This window comes from Sinocyclocheilus anshuiensis, unplaced genomic scaffold (genome assembly GCF_001515605.1).
Source record: "Sinocyclocheilus anshuiensis isolate Anshui unplaced genomic scaffold, SAMN03320099.WGS_v1.1 scaffold68, whole genome shotgun sequence".
Taxonomy (NCBI): domain Eukaryota; kingdom Metazoa; phylum Chordata; class Actinopteri; order Cypriniformes; family Cyprinidae; genus Sinocyclocheilus; species Sinocyclocheilus anshuiensis.
The window spans coordinates 1,249,540-1,260,814 of NW_015555741.1; the positions used below are offsets into that span (position 1 = coordinate 1,249,540).

The window sequence follows — 11,275 nt, forward strand, 5'->3', positions numbered from 1 at the left end:
TTTTTTTTTTTTGTCTAAATGGTTCCATAAAGAACCTTTAACATCTGAAGAACCTTTCTGTTTCACAAAAGGTTCTTCGTGGCAAAAGAAGGTTCTTCAGATTATAAAAAGGTAAGAAAGAGATGGTTCTCTAAAGAACCTTTGAATGGTTCTTTGTGGAACCAAAAATGGTTCTTCTGTGCATCGCTGTGAAGAACCTTTTAAAGCACCATTATTTTTAAGAGTGTTGACTTGTAGTTATTCATTTAAAAAAGCTCAAAACAAACGTAACATTTATTGTTACTCCCAGTTTTTACTGTCACAGTTTACACACATTGTGAATTATGAAAACTAAAACATAATTGTAATTTACCTTAAAAAGGCTTGCAGAAAATACAGTTTTGTGAGAATTATCCTCAAACGTAATCCAGAACTTGGTAAAACATTTATCTTTATTTAAAGTATGTCTTAAGCCTGTCATATTCTTGCCTTAATATTTTTCTTCTAGCTATTCAACCAGAAGAACCTTAAATGTATAATTATTATGCAGAATGCTACCATAGAGAAGACTTATACTGTATCTCTTTTTTTTTTTTAACGCACTTTCTCAGCCACATAAAAATAAGATCTCAAAACTAGTCTCAAATCCTTCCCATTATAGATGTTATTGAATGAAGAAATGTGATCTTGATCATTTTATTCGGTTAAATTATAAGGTTAACTAGGAACAAGAATATGCAAAATGTTTATATATGTTTATGTACCTTGTAATGTGCTTTAAGATCAGTTTTTTTGATCCAAGGAGCTACAACCTTCCTGAGCTGAGATATTGACGTTTCCATTCACTAATACATGTAATATAGGTAATCATAAAAATCAGGAAAATCCAAAAGGGTTGAGCAACCAACTTTAGACATTTTGGACCACATGAGATGGATTGACCTTTTACTGTATTTAGAGCAGTTATTTACACCTCAGTACAATATTTTGCATAAGTGTGTTTTATTCTCTGTTTGTTGAAGGTGAAGCCCAACGTCTCTCAAAGCTGAGGATTGTGTTACTGGGGTATAGAAGAGCTGGTAAGAGTTCAACAGGAAACCATCCTGGGCAGAGAGGAGTTTGACTTGAAGAGATCTGCTCAGTGTGTGAGGAGACATGGAGAAGTAGCAGACAGACACATCACTGTCATTGAAGCTCCAGGATGGTGGAGGAATTACACTGTAGAGAAGAGTCCTGAGTTACTGAAACAGGAGATTGTGCTCAGTGTGTCTCAGTGTCCTTCAGGACCACACGCTGTACTACTGATCATACGTGTGGACACTAGATTTAAAGAGACTGAGAGAAAAGCATTGCAGGGTCATCTGGATCTTCTCGGTGAGAGAGTCTGGAGTCACACTATAGTGCTGTTCACTAGTGGAGACTCTCTGTTAGACACATCTATAGAGCAGCACATTGAGAGTGAATGGCAGTATCTCCAGTGGCTGCTGGACAAATGTGGGAACAGGTATCATGTTCTCAACAATCAGAACAGGAGTGACCACACTCAGATCAAGGAGCTGCTGGAGAAGATTGAGGAGACAGTGACACAAAACAAATGCCTTATTAGGAGGAAGAGCAGCCCTATTAAAATACAGGGAACTGATAATAAAATAAAATTAGAAGAGCGAATGCAGCCATGGATAGATGACGTCAGATCACAAACGAGTGAGTGAAATCACAAAACTGTATGAATATCTCAGTTGTGTTTGTCATCAGTGTTTTTTTTATAGCTCTTCAGATGTTGGTTATGTAAGATTTTTTTATTAAATGGGTCATATGATGCGATTTCAAGTTTTCCTTTCTCTTTGGAGTGTTACAAGCTGATTGTGCATAGATAAGATCCCTGAAGTTGCAAAGACTAAAGTCTCAAAACCTAGCTCATCCATGAACATGATTTCTGCCCGAGTTCCATCGGATTGCATCGGCTGTGGGGATGATGACGACAACACACGATTCCACACTCAGTCACGGCGTCATCAAACTACGCCTTTGTTTCTTTGTTTGTTTTGAATACGCGCCCTCTAGAGGTGAAAACGTACATATTGTGCCTTTAAATAGTTCACATAATAGAGTTTAATCTGATACTAATCTAATACTGATGTATTAAGATTAATCTTCCAACAACCTTCGATTTTGGCCATGTCCACACGTACACGGGTATTTTTATAAACTGAGTTTTTCCTTCTTCCGTTTTAAAAAAAATCTCTGTCCACATGAAAACGCAAATGCATGCTATGAAGCACTGTCAAGAACATGCCAAGCCAACAGGTGGCGATATAATCTCAACCGTAAAGCCATGTTGGCCAATCAGAAGCCTGAAAATGTTTCCAGTAGTGAAGTGAAGTGAAGTGAAATGACATGTGGCCAAGTATGGTGACCCATACTAGGAATTAGTGCTCTGCATTTATCCCATCCAAAGTGCACACACACAGCAGTGAACACACACACCGTGAACACACACCCGGAGCAGTGATGACCAGGCGGAGATAACCAGATATATATACATATCTATGGAGATAGCAGTGCATGCTCCGACGTCACAAGCCAAAAACTTTTTTGGAGGTTTTGAAAATCTTCACCCTGGCAGGCGTTTTCAAAAATGTTCGGTTTCAGTGACCTGGTGCAACGTTTGCGTGTGGACGAACGGCCAAACCGCTTAGAAAAAGCTGCGGTTTTGAAAATAACCGTCAGGTACAACCCTGTTTAACTTGAATAGGAAACCAAGAGCCACAATGTGCTGTGGTAAATAAAGGTTTATCATCTGAACAGATCATAAGGCACATTACCTGTGTCTGGTGTTCAATTGTTTTAAGCCTTTGGTTCTCTAAATGTCAGATTTATGTTAAACTCTTCTGTTCTCATGAAATGATAAAACAGATTTTTGAATTCAAAGTATCTTTTTATAAATGTGCCTACTACCTAATACATAAATGTAGTGTCAGTGTTCTACTATTGATCTGCTTTCTTGCATTATTGCAGTCAGTGATGCTGAAGGATCTGATTCGTGCTCTCTGGCAAGTTCTGGTTACGGTTCATCTGAAGCAGACGTCAGGTCAATTTTTGGGTCTTCACATTCCAAAGATACATCTCTCATAAGCAGATTCAAGTCGGGGGTCCTGAAAATATTTAACAGCAAGGAATTCACACCACCACTGAGTGAGTGTCTTTTGTTTTATTTGACACATTCCACTTATACCCAGAATATACACATTACATTTGATAAAACATACAAGGCACAAATTCCATATTATTTATATTTTAGACAAACCTACTTATCTTAAAATGTTTTCTGAAGGTTAAGTTTTAAACCTTCAAATCTGCATTGATGTAATTTATGATCAAGCCATTAAATTAATAATAATTAAAAATCAATATATCAAATAGACAAAATCTTTTTTATAAATCCAACTTGATTATTATTTGGGTAATGTTTTGTCCTCATGCTTCATGTACTTATTCCATGCAGAATTCCCCTTTTTAATTCCCTTTTCTTTTTGCAGTGAGTGGAGATGAGAAGTCGAACACATCGTCTCTGGGAAGTTCAGAAGCACACATCAGGTCTTCACATTCTAGAGATTCATCTCACACAAAAAGATATGAGTCCAGTGTCCTAAAAATACATAGCATGGAATTCACACCACCACTGAGTGAGTATCTTTTGTTTTATGTGGCACTTTCCACCAATACTGTACACTCTGGTGTACCCTGACAGTTTTATTATAGCACGAGAGGCATAAATCCCATGTTATTTGTAGTGAGACCTGTTAGATATTTTAGACAAACTTTAAATGCTGATTGTGGCATCACCTTTTGACCTTCTCGAAAATGAAGCCTATACATTTATAATCTGTGAACTGATATTGAATTTGTTGTAAAACAAACTATTAATTATTGGCTTATTAAAAAATTATTGATTTGACATTCAGACATTTTATGTCTGGCGTGGCTTTCTACATCATGATGTGGAGATAATCTATTTCCATTGCCTCAATTTTACACAAATTGTCTTTTTTTTTTTTTTATTGTTATTAGTTTTTTTGCAATATAATTTGATCTTGATATTAGTAGTGTTATCTAGTGGAAAATGAATGCAAGATCTGTAGCACTGATATTTACTCAATGTACTTATTCGATGCAATAGGCTAACATCATTTTTAGAAAACACTGAAAGTGAATTGTTTTTTTCCCCAGTGAGTGGAGACGAGCGGTCAGATGCATGGTCTGTGGGAAACTCTGCATACGGTTCATTCAGCTCACTATCAGGAGAAGACGGCAGTTCAGTTTTTAGCTCATCACACTCAAAAGTCTCATCTCACAGCTCAGGATTGGGGTCTTTGCAACCCATTTCTCACTCTGTTAAACATTCAAGAACCAAAAGAACACAGGATGTGCCCAAGGTCTCAAAATATGAGAATAAAGACACTGATTTAGACACTGACGGGAAGTGATGGCTGAATAATCCTAGAATTTTGACATCATGTTTAACTGTAACATATACAAAGCAGCTTAAAGTAATAATCAAATGATTCTATAAATAATTGTTCTTTATTTTAAAAACAGAACAATAGGTCATTTTTGGTGTTATCATAATACATTTTCTACAGATTGATCTACAATATCACAATTTCTCTGTAGTTTGTCTACATAATTAGTGTTTCCCAGTACTTGTCACATTTTTCCAAATTAAGGCTTTAAATACATTTTCATGCAGTTTATCAGGATTGCAGGATCAACCTGTAATCCCTGCCAAAAATATTAACTATTTATCCTCGTCTAGAACAGATTTTATTGTCGTCCCTAGGTTTAATGGATTAATGATCAAACTCCAATTATTTGTTTAAATTACAACAGCCAATGTTGTTGTATTTTCAGACAGGCCTGCAAAATAGGGAAATAGCCATTAAAGTGCCTGTCTGCAGTGCTCGTATACTTATAATCTCCAATCCAACCTTTTGTCGTCTTTTATTTCCAGCGATACCGTTGACTTGATTGCAAAGATACTATTTAAACTGAGCTGGATGTTGACATCACTGAATTCAATGATGAACTGTCTTTAACTGAAAAATTTGTGTTTACTATTGTCATTTTGCATTATTGACACTATTTTCCTAATTAATGCTGTTCAGTTGCTTTGACACAATCTGTATTGTTAAAAGCGCTATATAAATAAAGGTGACTTGACTTGACTTTTATTTTGTATGTTACAATCATTTTTCTGTTTTTTTCCTCTTTTTTTTTGGTTAAAAAAGTTATAATCCTTAACTTGCAGGTATCTGTAGAAGTCAGTAACATAAGATGTGATGTCTATATATTATATCAGAATACTTATTTTAATACTTTATATAGTTATTCTAAAATATGTGCATGCATTATATTTTTACCAAAAATTCATAAAGGACATGTCACTTTTTTAACTTTGTCATGTCTTTGTTACTTTAGTTTGCATTAGCTGAGACATGTGCCTTCTTGATGTCCCACATCAGATGGAGCCACAAGCGCCTTCGAAATAATCCATCTCAAAAGCCACTTAGTAAAACCAAGACTTAATATTTAGACTCATTAAAACTTTGGTTATTATTCAAGGGCATTCTAAAAATGTCAGCTAAATACTCTACACCGTATGAATATATGAAAACTTTTTATAGCATTTGATTTCATATTTCAAATGGCAATAATGTTAGCTTTTACATTCAAATACTGCACATAAAAATATTTAAGATATTCGTAAAGGTCAAGAGTGCTCTTGTCCATTTTTAACCTTACAAGAAACGCTATAAATATAAGCATCAGCACATACAGGAATATTTCATTTGAGATGTTACACAACTGAGGTCCTGAGCATTACAAGTCATTTTAGCCCCCAAACACCAGCAAATACAGTGAAATGTGTTTAACGTGAATCTCATAAGTGAAATCCTTTACAGTGATACAGGAAATGTAAACACAAACATCCCAGAAGATGTGACCACAAATACAATCCAATATATGTTTACATTTTAATACAAATTATATGTACAAAAATATAATAATAATAGGCCTATATAATACTCCAGTGAAATGCTATTATATATATATATATATATATATATATATATACACAATAAAAATACATAATTTTGTATAAAAAATTACAAATTAGCATTTCACTGGTGTATAATTTTATTTCATGCATTTTTTTTATGCAATTATAATACTAAATGATATCAGCATAACTTGAGTGAAACAAAACCATGCAAAATTTAAAGAAAATCTCCTAAAATGAATTCCATTTCTTAATTTAAATTTTTTTAATGCAAAAAAACTTGATGCCTTTCCATTACGCCAGCATGATTGGTCTGTTAAATCCTAATCATTCTATGTGATAAAATTTTATATATAATATAAATAAAAAAAGGTTATTTTACAGGATTTAGAAAAAGTTCTATAAGACACAACATTTTTTAATTGTACACACACATAGGCTATACTTATATACTGTTATAAATGGTATGAATTTATTTATTTATTTTTTTTCAAATTATGATTAAAATTTTTTTCAATCCAGACTACCCTCATGTCTAGTGGCCTCTAGTGGCCAGTACCTGATCTGCAGGCCTTTACTCCAGGAGCACATGTCCTTGCGGAGCAGCAAGTTGTTGAGTGTGACAGAGCAGATGGCGTAGAACAGCTGTTTGATGACCTGACGGACCAGCTCGGTGTCGTTGCCGTGCTGAAGCAGTGTGTAATAAAACACATCCAGCTGCTTCAGAATGGACTCCAGCGAGTGAGAGCGCTCCTCATAGACACTGGACGTGCGCTTCCTCATTCCTGTGGGCTTCACGCCCATCACGCCCTGAATGGTCTCCTGCTCCAGCATGGCTGGTGCTAGAATGAGGAGAAGAGGGAATGATCTAGCAGAATGTGTCTATTAAATATAAAAATATTTATAACCAGAGCATGCAGCATTACCAATCTTGGGGTGTAAAATGTTTTCTATGACCCTGATGAGCTGCTGGTAGATCTGAATAGCCAGATCACTCAGAACCTGCCGGTACTCTGACAGGTCAAAGTTTGTCAGACAGTGTTCGTTCTGCCGAGGCGTGTTGTGCTTTGTGTATGCCTAAAAGAGGTCAGAAAGAAATAACATATTAGGTCAGCATTCATACAGAAGTAAATAATTAAAAATATAACAATAAAAACATACATATCCATGTGTACAGACATGCAGAGGCACTGTCCCAAACCTTTCTTCCTTCTCTCAACATTTACAGCTTCCTTCACAAAGCTAAAGGTTTTAGCATCTTTTATATATATATATATATATTTTTTATTTTTTTTTTTTCAGAATCCTCTAATGTAGCATCTAAGGAACCTCAAATAACTAAACTGAAATTTACAAGTAACTCACACGAATACTGATTACTGATTTGTTGCAGTGCATTCTGGGATTGCATTTCTTGTGAAGGACTTGTTTGATCAGGACGAGATCTTTAATAAATGCTGCTGCTGCCATTTTTCTGCAAATTTTTTTTAGAACAATCTTCATGCTAGGAGTGTAATACTGATGCCTAAAATGTTGTCTAGGTAGGCAGCACACTTGAGTTTGAAACGCAACACACAACCTACCTCCTCTCCACTGTACTGCCTCAGGCAATGTAAGAAGCGGCAGGTGTTTGCCAACCAGAAGGAAATGGTTTCAAAATCTCCACGTTTCTGCAAAGATAAGTTATTATATTACTTACAGAAAGTTCACAGCATGTTTGTTTAATCGAAATAATCTGGACCACATTTTTCATATTAAATGGTTCACTATCATCTCAGTAGATTCGTATTCCAACATTTCCAGACTGAGAGGGTCTCTCACCTTCAGCACGTTCTTGATGGTGTTGATGGAGGAGTTCAGCAGGGTGGAGACCCGCTGGTCATCGTTGGCGTAGTCGGCGTGCCGCAGACACATGAATAGAATGTAAGCAGGCAGACCTGGGACCAGATTCACCGCCACACCTCGGGGTTTGAGCTCTGTGGATGAATGTTCAAAATGACTGAAAACCACTCTTTTCAATGGAATACAAGTTACAGCCTTCAGCAAAAAAAAAAAAAAGACTTTCCTTTTAACTTTGATTTGATAAAGCAAAATAAAGTAATTATATACATCTGTATTGTTTTAGTCTCTCTGCTGACATTATATTAATGCTGTTCAGATCACCTGTGATGAGTATCTTGAACAGTTTGCTCTCGTCTTCTCTCCTGTACTCCAGCATGCCTTGGAAATCCCTCTCTTTGCGAACGATGCTGACCGTGCGACCGCTCTCACCAACCATGTTCTCTGGAGGGGACTGCTCGATATGAACACCTGCTGCCACCACCAAAATATTATTAATACTTACCAAATAAAAATAATCTCGGGATGCCACTCCTACAGAAATTCATGTGACAATTCATCTTACGAAACTAATTAAAAGCATTAAAGCATAAGCATCACATCTTGAAAGTTTTTAAGAAAAAAATAAACTTGAATTCAGTGTCCGACTCCTAACTTGACAGATAATATTAATGTTTTGTATTCAAAATGAGAAATCGTTACCCTCAGCCTCGCCAAACTTTTTCATGTATATTTTCAGGTGTTTCTTTAGTTTGCGGATCATTTTGTCCTGTTTCCCCATCTGCTCCAAGAGGTCCTAGAATTTACACAAATCATTTTAATACAGAAGAATATTTACTATGATATATTAAAATGCATATTTACCATATTTTGTTGCGTGAGGCGACTGATCTCGTGCTGCAGGCTTGCTTGTATTCGAGCATCATGTGGAAGCTCCAAGCTGTCTGACAGCATCTGCTGCTGATGACCAAGCTCTGCCCTCAACTGCTGAAGCTCCGCCCTCAATCCCTCCACCTCCTTTTCATGGGACTGTCCCTGAGTTTGCAACTGCGACTCTAGAATCCTGCAAAGAGAGAGAGATATTAAAATATCATCCAAGATATACACTAAGCCAGTGTTATTTTAGTATCACTTATATTATATTAGTTTAGCTAACATTTATTTTATTGTTTTTCTATTGTTTTTTAGTAAAGCCTTTTAGTGCATATGACATGATATGATTTTCTTAATCATTTTTTTAAACATTTTTAGTTTTTTACAGTTTCCTTCTACACAAATGATGTGTTTTCATCAATACTTAGTTAACAAAAAAAAATAATTCAGCAGTTCATACTATTTTCCCTGAAGGGGGCATTTAGCGCCTTTGTTTACCAATATAAAAAGATGTTTCCACTTAAAAAATGACATTTGTGCAAATGGTGTGTGCAAATTAGTGTATGTGAGAAAGAGTGTCTTTGTACATTAAATCTATTTTATTTCACCTGTTAGTTTCCTTCAGGCTCTCATAAGCCATCCAGAGTTCTCCATCCTCATTGAGCTCATGAAGGTCCAGTGTGGGGGATCTGAGAGAGAAAGAGTTATGATTTCCATTATAAGGAAGAATGCATGTTACAGACTGATCATGGATATAATGATAGTAAATACAAATTTATGGAATATGAAAGATAACAAACCTGCTCGAGTCACCTGAATCTCCTTCAGTTCCTATTTCCTGAAAAATAAATGTATATACATATATATTAATAAAAAATAATGTGACATAAATCATAAGATTTTTACATATTGATTGTCAAATGGCTGAAAAAAGTTTGCACACTACCTTATGTTTAAATGCCTCGTGGTTGACCAGTTGAGAGCGCAAAATGAGCACTTCCTCCTTTCGCATTTCAAGCTCTTCAGTGGTGGAGTCGAGCTGTTCTAGGAGCACGTTATATGCCTGACCTCCAGGGGACGCCACCTTTGACCCCGACCCCTTACTGAGGGACTGACGGAGCTCCTGCAGATCTTTCTTCAGCTTCTTATTGTCAGACTCCAGCTCCTGACGCTGTGAGCACATCACAACACACACACACACACCTATATATTTCTCTGAATGTGTAAAAGACAAAAAACAAGAGTTTTTCAGTGTGTAAAGGCGTGTTTTTGGTACCTTCAGAGCCTCGTAGTCTCTCTCAGCCCCTAACACTCTCCGACAATCTTCCAGTTCCTGAAAACACAAAGAAAGATCATGCGTGACTTTCAGTACATGACGACAGAACTTCATTTTTGGTTGACTTAAACTGAGCTGTTGTTGGTTCTTACTTTAGTTTGTTCCAGTTGTAGCTGCTCTTCTTTGGTGTCCATCTCACCCCGCAGGTCCATCTTCTGCTTCTCCAGCTCAGCGACTCTCCTCTGCAGCTTCAGCAGCAGGGACACATCAGCTGCCGTCTGCCCAGCATCCTAGATGCACCAAACACAACCATCAAATTCTTTCATGACAGATAATCTAGGAGAAACTTAGAAGTCAAACTGCCTCTGGAAACGGACCTCTCTTTCCAGCGAGCTGACCTCTGACCCTGTGAGCACAGAGCTGTGGACGATCTCTGATTGGTTGCTGCTGTAGCCAGAGTCGGCTCTGTTATGACCAGGTTTCGAGAGCTCCTTTTTAGAAACACAAAATATGTTACAATATTAAAAATGTGAAAAATAGCACTGTATTAGGACAGTTGTAGGAAAAATCATTTTCTTACTTCAGCCGCCTCTTTTTCTGATCTCAGATCAGCGTAGCGCTCCTCCAGCTTCAGGTGCTCGGTCAGAAGGTTCTGGTAACGGAAGCGTTCCTCATTCAGCTGTGCTTGCAGGTGCTCTGTGGCCTCCTCATGGGTCGACTCTGACTTCTCTGTTTAAGACAATGCAGATGACAACTGCTACATGACTTTCTTGGTATGTAAATCCAGTTTCGTACATTGTTAACCACTATATAAAAAAGCTTGGCAGATAAACAGATCCACAGGTCCAGTAACTACCAGTGAGATGAATAGGACTGCTAAAGAGTAACTTCCTCCACAAGGAATACAGATACTCTTGCCCAAGCCCTCACCAACCACAATAGTATTACTAGTTAAAAGGTTGGAGCTTTCCTGAGCCAAGCCAAAACAGCGTGAATCCACCTTTTATCTGCTGCTCCTGTTCCTGGATCAGTCTGTTCATCTCATCTTTCTCACTCTTCAGCAGTGTGTTCTTCTCATTCAGTTCAGAAACCATCTGCAGACAGCGGTTAGGTGATTAATCACACTGTTTTACTCATCTACAACACATATGCTTTTGTTCTATAATTGTTCAAACTCAGCAGTGTTTAGAAGACACCATCAAAATTGGATTAGAATATAGGTAACAAACTTAGTGTTGTAGAAGTAT

At 36.8% G+C, this 11,275-nt stretch overlaps 2 pseudogenes; one reads left to right on the forward strand and one right to left on the reverse strand.

The window, feature by feature from the left end:
* Positions 1 to 5,009, forward strand: part of LOC107673267 (uncharacterized) — a 10,645-nt pseudogene extending 5,636 nt beyond the window's left edge.
* Positions 5,010 to 6,553: 1,544 nt separating this feature from the next.
* Positions 6,554 to 11,275, reverse strand: part of LOC107673219 (unconventional myosin-Va-like) — a 17,211-nt pseudogene continuing 12,489 nt past the window's right edge.